The sequence below is a fragment of the Durio zibethinus genome, chromosome 20 (genome assembly GCF_047325235.1).
Source record: "Durio zibethinus cultivar Kanyao isolate XHJ-2024 chromosome 20, ASM4732523v1, whole genome shotgun sequence".
In the NCBI taxonomy this organism is placed as follows: domain Eukaryota; kingdom Viridiplantae; phylum Streptophyta; class Magnoliopsida; order Malvales; family Malvaceae; genus Durio; species Durio zibethinus.
The window spans coordinates 10,454,105-10,465,328 of record NC_143181.1 but is presented as its reverse complement, the minus strand read 5'-3'; the positions used below and the strand labels follow the sequence as shown (position 1 = coordinate 10,465,328).

The 11,224-nt window shown below is 31.3% G+C and overlaps 1 long non-coding RNA gene across 1 annotated transcript; it reads left to right on the top strand.

The window, feature by feature from the left end:
- The first annotated feature begins 229 nt into the window (after positions 1-229).
- LOC149513107 (uncharacterized) lies at positions 230-3,542 on the top strand. The gene is made up of 2 exons (XR_016330862.1): positions 230-2,203; positions 2,331-3,542. It is a non-coding gene; the product is annotated as an uncharacterized LOC149513107 (long non-coding RNA).
- Positions 3,543-11,224: the final 7,682 nt, after the last annotated feature.

Sequence of the window (11,224 nt, the reverse complement as noted above, 5' to 3'; positions counted from 1 at the left end):
GTTTAGGGAAATGATGGTTAATCTGGGTGAGTCCTAAGGATCAAGCATGGGAAGAGACAAAAAAGATACTGGGAGTCAAAGTGTATCGAATGAAGATAGCAGGGTGGACCAACAATAGGGAGGCCTATTAAACAATATTGATGTGGAAACCTCTATAGAAGAAGAAGAATAAGTAATAGGCCCATTAGGTGAAGGTGTGATAAGTAGTCCTGAGCATATGGGCCTAGGCCAGTTTGTTAAGGAAAATGTGGGGTCAACCGAGGTAAAGGAATTAAACCCAACTGTTTTGGAAGAGTCATTAGGTATGGGGGATATTAGAGAAACCAGTTTGAAAAATAGAGCAACTATGTGGAAATATTATCAGGATATTGCTGACAGATGGACAGGGAGAGTGAACAAAAAGGGGAAGAGAGTTGCAAAAAGGAATAGAAAGGAGGTGAGGTTTTCTACAACAAGTGAAGCTCAAAACTGGATTGTGAACGAATCAATTTCTGACGGGGACTTTAGGAGCCAAAATTGAGCCATTTCCAGAACAGTGGAGGTGGAGGAGGATAGGGGGAAGTTGAAGCTACTTAGAAGGTGGCCAAGCAACTGGGGATAGTGGCAAGGTACGATGAAGAGGTGATCATTCGTAAGATCCAAGAGATGGCAGGTAACAAAACTAAACCCTAGACTATTTCGGTGAAGGGGTTAAGAAACTTGAATGTGATAGGCAGATAAGGTTAGGTGTTGTGTGAAAAAAAAAAAAGGAAAAATAAAATATGAGAATTCTGTCATGGAATGCGAGAGAGATATGTAGGGACTTGAAAATCCTGGTTGTAAGAAAATTGATCAGAGAAACAAAGGTTGAAATGGTGCGGTTGCTGGAAATTAAATTAGTAAATTGTGATAATAATTTTGTAGATAGGATATGGCTGAATGGTAGTATTGATTGGGTGTATAACCCAGCAGAAGGGAGATCTGGGGGATTACTAGTTTTGTGGAATATTTCAAAAAAGATGGTGTGATAGAGAATAAGAGATTTGTTTTAGTGAAAGGAAGATGGCAAATGCACGACTTTGAATGTATAATAGTGAATGTATATGCACCAAACAATATGGAGGAAAAGAAGAGGTTATTGAGGGAACCGTTGGAGTTGAGAAATGGGATGGAGGAAACTGGTGTGTAGCGGGAGATTTCAATACTATTAGGAATTCAGATGAAAGATGTGATTGTGTCTTGGATGGTACAGGAATTGATGGTTTATTTGATTTTATTTCGAAAAGGGGAGTTCCTTGATATGCCATTAAATGGAAAGAAGTTCACATGGTAAAGGGCAGGTTCGAAAAGGAGTAAATTGGATAGGTTCTTGATATCAGTTGAATGGATAATGAAATTTTAGGAATTAAGTCATAAGGGGTTGAAGCAGTCGATATCAGATCATTGTCCAATTTTATTATCATCAGAGAAAGTGGACTGGGGTCCGAGGCCATATGAAATTTTGAATTTGGCTGAATAATAGGGAGTTTCGGAAGGTAGTGGCAGAGAAGTGGAATTCCTATGAGTTAGAGGGGTCTTTGGGGTATAGATTGAGGGTGAAGTTGAGTAAATTAAAGGGATTTTTGAAGCAAAGGAATAGGGAAGTGTTCGGGATGGTGGAAGACAAATTGGAAGGACTGGACAAAGTAGAGAATGATAGAGAGCTAAATGAGGTTGAGGTCCAGTTGAAGAAGGAAACAACACAACAGCTATGGATGGCATATCGAAATAAAAAGTCGCATATCGAAATAAAAAGTCAATTTGGAGGCAGAAGTCCAAGGTGAAATGGATAAGGGAAAGAGATAGAAACACCAAATTTTTTCACAGCAAAGCAAAGGTAAGGGTGAGAAGAAATTATATTTGGGGCTTAAACATTAATGGGGAATGGGTATCTGATCCGGGAAGAGTGAAGGCCACGTTTATGGAATACTTAAAAAGAAGCTTTGGAAATGGTGAATGGGAGACACCGATGATGCATGATATAGACCTGGGAAAGTTGACTCCAGAAGTGACAGAAATTGGAGATTCGATTCACAGTGAAAGAAATACAGTGAGCTGTAAAGGATTATGAAGGATCGATCGAAAGCTCCTAGGCCAGATGGGTACAACATGAAATTTTTCAAAAAGTCTTAGAAGCTGCCAAGAGAAGAAATTATAGAGTTTGCAGCAGAATTTCATTGTCAAGGTAACATCGATAAAGGTTTAAATTCATCGTTCATTACTTTAATACCTAAGGTGTCCAATCTAACAGAACTAAAAGAGTATAGACCAATTAGCATAGCGAACTCACTATATAAAATTTTTTGCCAAAGTATTGTTGAATAGATTGAAGGAGGTTATGGATATAGTGGTTAGCCATACACAGAGCGCTTTTATTGAAGGTGGGCAGATTAACGACGGCATACTTCTAACTAACAAAGTTATTCATAGTATGAAGAAAAACTGGAACAGCGGTGGGATAGTGCTGAAGTTGGATTTTGAGAAGGCATGCAACTGTTTGGATTTGAATTTTTTGCTCTCAAACATGGAGAGGATGGGATTTGGATCGAAATGGAGAAGTTGAATGAAGGAATGTATGTTGACAGTTAGAGTTCCGGTACTAGTTAATGGGTCACCAACAACGGAATTTTCTGCTAAGAGAGGGCTGAGACAGGGAGATCCATTATCCCCTATGCTATTTATACTGGCAATAGAGGTGCTGCACAAAATGCTGGTGAAAGCTAAAGAGTTGAAGCTGTTTCAAGGGATTAAAGTGGCAGAATTGTGGATAACAATATCACACTTGTAGTTCGCAGATGATACGGTGGTGTTTATGGAAGTGGGGGAAAACTAGGGGCGAAACATAAGGCGGATTCTGGGGAGTTTTGAGGTAATATTTGGTCTTAAAATAAATTACTCCTAGATAAAAGTTTATTCTGTTGGAGTAGATGATGCTATGGTGCAGCGAGTGTCTGACACCCTGTTGTGTGGTGCAAGTTTGATTCCATTTTGGTATCAAGGTGTCCCTTCACGAGCCAATCCAAGAAGTATACAAGTATGGGAGCTAATGGTTGCTAGAGTAAAAGAAAGGTTGGCAATGTGGCAGCGAAAATATCTTTCTTTTGCAGAAAGAACTATTCTAATTAAATCAGTGTTGAATTCACTTCCTATGTACTACCTGTCCATTTTTAGAGCATCGAAGGGGGTATTAGAAAAGTTGGAAAAGCTGAGACGAGAATTTCTATAGGGAGGAGGTAACGAGACTAGAAAGATGGCCAAAGTAAAGTGGGAGAAAATATGTAAACCAAGGAAGTATAGAGGCTTGGGAATCTCAAATCTAGTGAATAGAAACATTGCAATGCTAAGTAAACGGTGGTGGAGGTATGGGATCGAAGGATATGCATCATAGAGGCGGGTTAAATGAGGAGAAATATGGGAGAGGTGGCTCACAGTGGATGCCAAATATGAACACAAAAATCAAAACTTCAAATGTATGGAGTAATGTCTTCATTTTGATGAATGAGGAAGAATATTTTAATTTTAAATACTTTTATAGTTATACTCAAGTAAGATTTTAAACATAATATTTTAAGCTTGAATTTGATTTTAAACATAATATTTTAAGCTTGAACTTGATTTTATTTGATTTGAAATATTATTATATATTAATAACAGTCTTTTATTTAATTTTAATTAAAAAATTAAAATATTTGCATTAAAAGTTTTTGGATATTTCATTTTTAAATAATTTTATTTTTTATATTATTAAAAATAAATAATTTTAATATTTCAATAATAAATATTCGTATATTATTATTTTAATAATAAAGAATAACATATATAATAATATTTTTATTATTTTAACAATTAATGTTAAATAATATAATAATATTATTTTCGTAATATGAATATTTTAATAATTTCTTATTATTTTTAGTTTAAAAAATATAATTTTATATTTTGTTTATTGTGGTATTTATATTACTATTTTAATAATAAATATAAATAAAAAATATTTTTGTTATGATTTAATAATAGATACTTTTTATATAAAATATAAATATTATAATAGTATAAATTTTTTAATAATAAATATTACTATTTTAATATTAATAGAAATAATATTTTAAGAATAGTAGTACTATTTTAAATATTTTAAAATATTAATATAAAGAATAATAAATAGTTTTATTTTAAGTATTTTTATTTTATATAATATTTTAATATTAATTATTATTAAAATATAATTATTCTTAAATATTAATAATTTTAATAATAAATAATTTCAGTATACTTTAATAAAAAATAAATTTTAATATTTTAGTAAGTATATTACTATTATTTGAAAAAAGAAATAGATTTTCTAAAAAATAACCAAACAATAGAAAAAAATTTTCATTAATTCATACAAATAATAAAAAAAATTTAATTTTTCAAAAAGTGTAAATAGCTTTTAGAAAATATTTTTTGAAAGTCAATTTTTACCAAAAAAAGGGAACCTTAAGATTATGAGATATATGTATTTAAGTTTTAAGGTCAATTGATCATTTGCCCTTCTAGAAAGAGTTTTGGCAAGTCACTTGCAATCATTAGCTTTGTTGGTAAATATAAACATTATTTACTAGTTGATTAAATAATTTAAGCTGATTTTGTCAGGAATAACATTAATTTTAATATAAGAGACTTGATTATTAAATATTTGCTTCCACCAAAATCTAGCATCTATATATTGGCCAAGGGAAGGAATATAGATTGTAGAGAACTAGAGTTAAAGTACAAAAGTGAAAAAATAAATTTGCGTAAATTGAAATTCAAATTTAACCAAGAGGCAAGAAAATAGTAATATTGTAAGAGAAAGAATTTTCATTTGAATCCAATAATCAAATTAAGCCCATTGTGTTCTTGACATTGGTCATTTAGTGGTTGGCCAGTCAAATTGCTATATCTTAAATGGTTTTCTTATAACCAGTAACTATTGTATGCTTGTGCTTATGAGCAAGGAACTTGTTGATCTCAAAAGTTGTTAAACTCAATCAGACAGAGATTTTTATATAAAAAATAAATAATGATTTTATCTTTCCGTGCAAAAAGAAAGATAGCGACAGTAGGTGAGTTGTTTATTCCATTTACAATTTTTCATTTTACAAATGTGGCAAGTCTCCTCATGTACCAAACATGGACATCAACTCGGCTTCTATTCCAATGCGCAGTAGACAAGTAACAACAATAAGTAGATTAGTGAATATACTGTTCATAAGTTTTGCAACTCAGAACTATAAGGAAAATAATATGATAGTGCAAATTATTAGCAACTATATAAGTACCACAAGTAGATTTTTTTTTTTTTTTTTTTGTGAAATCACTTATGGGAATGGGATTGAATTATGCATTAGAGGCTTTCGAGATTCTTTCATCACTAATTGCCTAAGATTGATTGTTTTTTTTATTAACATTTGGCCAGACATTTGTCTTAATTATTTCTATGTTTCTTTAATATTTCTTAGGATGTAAATTTAATTTATCTGGTATTTCTGTTTTGAAATTTTGACTTAGGCAATAAAAAATGCTCTTGGTTCTATTCATCCATTGGCTTCCAGAATTTTACCATACCTCAGGCCAGTACTAAATAAAGTATAACCTCTTAATTTACTTTAAAATTGTTCTATTCTTGTAATGATGGAGATTTTAAATGATTTGTTTTTAATGCATCTTTTGATTGCAAATTTCTAGCTCCAACAGTAACGTGATGGACTAGTGGCTGGCTTATTGGATTTGTTAACTATGTTATTAAAGGCAAGTGATACTTGGAAGGAACAATGTGATATTTACTTTTTCTTTTAGTTGAGTTTAGAACTTTTTTTTTTTTATTTTAAAACATTATAATTCTATTACATTGTTTTGCTAGTACAATTTGTAATATTATTGTACAAAATGCTTTTATTTATGTGGTAAAAGCAACATATGATGTTTGTTTTAATGCTATTATTTGGATAGCTCTTCAAAGTGATGACCATAATGAAATGCAGGTATAACTTTAATGTTTCTTTCTTTAAAGGTAATTGGCTATCTAAATTATGGACAAAACTGCTGCTTTTGTACAACATTAATTAAAATGCAACAGAATGTTTGTGCATGTTAGTTATTTAACTTACGTGAAATTTTATATTATAGGTTTCTATTGGCAGATTGGAGATTGGTCGCATCCATCAACTTCATGTGCTCGAATGCTATGGGCACTTGTGTGTGCTAAATGCACTATAAGGTTAGAGTATACGTCTTCTTAACTGCAATTACTTTTGGGAGAATTGGTAGTGCTTAAGGTCCTTTAAGTGGTATTAGAGCCAAAGTCACGAGTGCTGTTGCTAGGGGGTATTGTTGGTAGATCAAAGGTTGGCCGTATCCATCAACTCCATATGCTCGAATGCCATGAGCACTTGTGTGTGCTAAATGCACTATAAGGCTAGGGCATGCGCATTCCTAATAGTAATTGCTTTTAGAAGAGTTGGTAGTGCATGAGGTCTTAAAAAGTATTATCCTTGAATTGATCATTCTTTTAAAATGACAAAACAATAAACTAAAGAAGCTTGATCATGATTTTGAAAAAGATTTATTTAGTATATGTTCTTAAGTTTTATAATTTTGGTACTATATAAATAATATGATTTTCAAAGTTTAAACAAATCTTTCTTTATGTTTTCTTATATCTCAAATCAAAACTATCTTTAAACATTATTTATTTGAGTTTAAATAAAAGTCAAAATTTTTATTTTAAAGTGAATTTAATCATTTTGAACTCAATACAATTTTGATAATATTGGCCTTAAAAAATAGATTAACTTAAGAAAGTTGTTTTACAACAACAAAGTTTTTCAACATCGAACTTTTTTTTTTTGTATTAATTCACAAAGTTTTAATATTTGAATTTTATATGGTTGAAAAGCTTTTCAAGTCTATTTTTTAATGGATCAAACAAAATCAAAATCCAAATTTTCTAAAAAAAGATTTTGAATTTTTATTGGACACTTTGTAGTTGTCTAAAAACTGCACAAGGGATAGATTTGAAATTTTACTATAATTCATATACAATAAATTAGGTTGTGAATTTTATATGGATAAAAAGTCCTTTAAGTCTAGTTTCTAAATCTTTAAATGATTTTTGATTTAGAATTGTATAACTCAAGATACAATCAAATTAGTAAGTGAAGTGCAAAATAAGAGATAACCGCCCAACTTGGGTTACAGGATTGATCTTTGGGCTAAACCAATTAAACTCGTCTTGTAATAGATTGATTAATTTTTCTTACAGAAACAAAATAAATTTGAAAAACACTAAAAGGGATCAATTTCTTACAAGAAGGGATTGATCGAGTAAGGCATAGGATCGATCTTTTATCAAAACCAATTGATCCCTTATGCCTAGAAAAGCTTGAACAGCTAGTTTTTCAAGCTTCAACATTTATTTTTCAACTCCAAACAATCCCTAATGGCTAGTTCTTCAATTCCTCTATAAATTGGGTATTCCAACACATCAAAAAGGTTGATGAATCAAAAAAGCAAGATCAAACAAGTCATTTTTCATTCTCTCAAAGAATTTAAGAGTTTTAGAGCTTAAATTCAATATCTTTTATATTTCTTGTATCCAAAATATTGTTGTGTTTCATTCACCATTTTCTTTATACTTTATTAGACAAACACTTAACGTTGAAAGGTATTTTAGTTTGCAAAAATCATTTGGATTATCTTATAAGTAAGAGATGAGGTATCCTCTTGATTGTGTAAAGGTAAAAGTTTTTATCTTAAGCTTTAGGAAGAAAAAGATAGGGTTGTATTTTTAATTCAAGATTAGTGGATTGAAGCCTTATTGTAGACAACCAAAAAAGAGGACATAGGTGCCTTATGAAGAAAGATCAAACCTTTATAAATCATTATATTTGATTTTTTTATCTGTATCTTTTTATTTTGATTATAGTTATATTTGCTTCAAGTTTATCAATTTATTGTTATTTACATCATATTTTGATATTGGTTTAATTTCCATTCAATTATGTTGAAATCTATTTTTAAAAAAAGAATTTGGAGAAATCCAATTCACCTCACTCTTGGATCACTATCTTACATAAAAAGCTAACAATTGGTATCAAAGCTTTGGTCTTTTTTTTGTAGGTTTAACCACCTTGAATAAAGATCTTATGGCACAATTTAGGTTCAAAGATGGTGATAAAGTCTTCAAAGCTCCCATGATCGAAAAATTTAAATTTTGTGAATGAAAAATGAGAATGAAGATGTTCGTCATGTCACAAAATTTTAAAGCTTGGTTAATGATAGAAATATGGCTTGGAATTCCTTCAAATGATGCAAACTATTTAAGGCAAATAATCGATGATGCAAAAGTCAAGTGCTTACTTTGTGGAGCTCTTGATTCTTACAATTTCAACTTAGTCTCAAATTGCTCCACTTCAAATGAGATATGAAGAAAGTTGGATGAGTTACATGAAAGATAAATTTTTAACCAACATACATTATGTCTCATAGCTATTGAAGAATCAAAAGTAACTTTTAAGTCTTATGATTCAAACTCTTATACTTTTGATGAGTTACAAGATGCTTACAATGACTTAGTAATTAAGTTTAAAAATATGTACTTAAAACATAAGAAAATGATTTCAAAATTAAAAGTTGAAAATGAATTTTTAATGAATACATGTAGACACCCATTTTGGCCTGGGTCCAATCGAGCCCATTCTAGTCTAAGCCTAATTGGGCCCATTTTGGTCCTTACCTAAGTGGGCCCATTTTGGTCAAGGCTCAATTAAGCCCATTTTAGTTCAATTAGATGTTTATTATTATTATTATTATTATTATTATTATTATTATTATTTTCCTTTTCTATACTTTTTTCTATCTTTGCTGCTTTCCTTTTCGATCCAATTCGCACGTGAGTGGAAAATTAGAATCAGAATCCCACATGATCAAAGTTTTAATGTGATTGCTAAGATTTTGGACCTAAAATCTCGCTAGGACAGAATTCAATCCCAGAATTCAAGCCTGGGATTGATTCTGTCGGTTTCCTAAAATCAATCCTATAGATGCCTATAAATTGGACTGTTTCTAATATACAAGAACACAAAGAAGAACAAAGTGAAAATAACTTAAAGTGGGTTTGGAAAATTCTTGGGCAGAACGGGTTCTGGAATTTGATCTTGGGATTTTTTAGTTAATTTAAGATTCTGGGTGTGATTCAGGGTTCTAAGGTGATTCTAAAGTTGAAAGAGGTTCAGGAAGGGTTTAGAATGACGTAGAAATTTTTTTGATTTTGTTTCAAATTTTTCTGGGTTTAGGATGAATTTTTCGACGAATGATGAATTTTTCAGTTGAATTTTTTGACAAAGATTGAAGTTTTTGGTGAGATTTCCAAAATCCGACAGGTGTTCCATAAACCGATGGGTTTTTTAATTTTTGGTTGAATTTTCTGATGAAGTTTCCAAAACTCGGTGGGATTTTCAGTTTTCGGTTAAACTTTCCAATGAATTTTCTAAAGTGAGGTTAGAGGATTTTGGGGTAGAGAGAGAAAAGCTCTAGAATTTTTGAGAAAAAATGCAAAAGGGCTCATTTTATACCACTCCAAAACGACACCATTTTGGTAAGCTAGGATCCACGTGTTGACTTAAAGACTTGCGCGCTGACCCGCGTCCTAACTCGACCTAATCGTAGGTTTTCCCTTTTTCATTATTTTTTATTTTTTGATTTCTATTTTATTTTATTTTATTTTCACCCAAGTTTTTGTTTTCTGGTTTTTTTAAAAAACAAGAGAAAAAAGGGGAAAAAATTATTCTGTCATTTATTAAGAGGAATGAGACTTTTTTTTTTTAAAAAAAAGAAAAACAAAACCAAAAGAATCAATAATTCATTATTTGGTAAATTATAAAATGATCACGGCTTGGATAATTTGAAATTAAATTGGTACCATCCCTTAGATGGGCGTTGTGAGGGTGCTATAACTTTCCCCACACGCAATCGACTTTCGAACTTAATCTCTATTTTGTATATAAGCTTCAATCAGGTGGCCAATCACACTTAACCAAAAAAGATTGGTGGCGACTCATTTTATTCCAAGTCTAGTGGTAGGTCCACGAATCTATATATTATGACAGTTTGGCGACTCCATTGGAAACTTTGAGAGTCAAACCAGTAAAAGATTTCTTATTATCTAGGCCTTGTTTAACAAATTTGAAATTATCCCTTTTCATTGCTTATATTTGCTTTATTATTTATCATATAATTGTTTATTTGCTTGCCCTATTATTCAATATGTATATTTACCTAAATACCTACTTATTATATTTGTCATTCATTTGCATGTGCATAACATAAGCCCTCCACTTGGGCTCTACTTTTATGAGGGAGTGAAATACCTATGCTCTTTTGAGATTTCATGTCTCCGCATGAACTTGCGAAACACTCTCATTCAGATTGAACCATTTTCGTTTGTAGCTTATGATGGGCTAAGATTTGGGTGTCTTACTAGCTTGTAATGGACCATGATGTAAGGAACAATTTGAGAATCTTTTAGAAATGGCCCAAACCACATATAGTTGACTTTAGAAGCCCAACCGTAGATAGAGTCTTATTTTCCCACCCTCTGTAGATAATCCAAAATTCTAGATCATACTGTTATCTTAACTGTTATGTTTTTCTATATTTGTAACTATTCTTTATCTTCTTTTATCTCTTTTTGCACACATTCATGAACATGTTCACATATTGCATAGTATTTTTACCCTAAAGCTATTTTAATAAAAACCCTCATAGATTCCATAAAATGTCAGGTTTACGCTTCATCTATGCTGTTCAAATGTGATTCTCCCATAGAGGTAAAGATCGAATAAAAAAAAAGGTAGCTAGAAGAAGGAGATTGTTTGCCACCTAGTCATGTCCCTACACTGTCAAGAGAAGTCCACCTACTCCTCAAGCATAATAACTTGAAAAGCCTATCAAACATATGGAATGGTATGACCCCTTCAAGGTAGGAGGCTTTTTGTGAGAAGTTTGGACATATAGCATATCTCTTGTCAGTGAAGGTTGACTATTCACTTATTAGGGCAATGGTATAATTTTGGGACCCCTCTTATCGGTGTTTCATCTTTAATGAGGTTGATCTAGTACCAATAATTGAAGAGTACTTAACTCTGATGGGTATGCATCTATTGTATCCAGACAGAATATACAT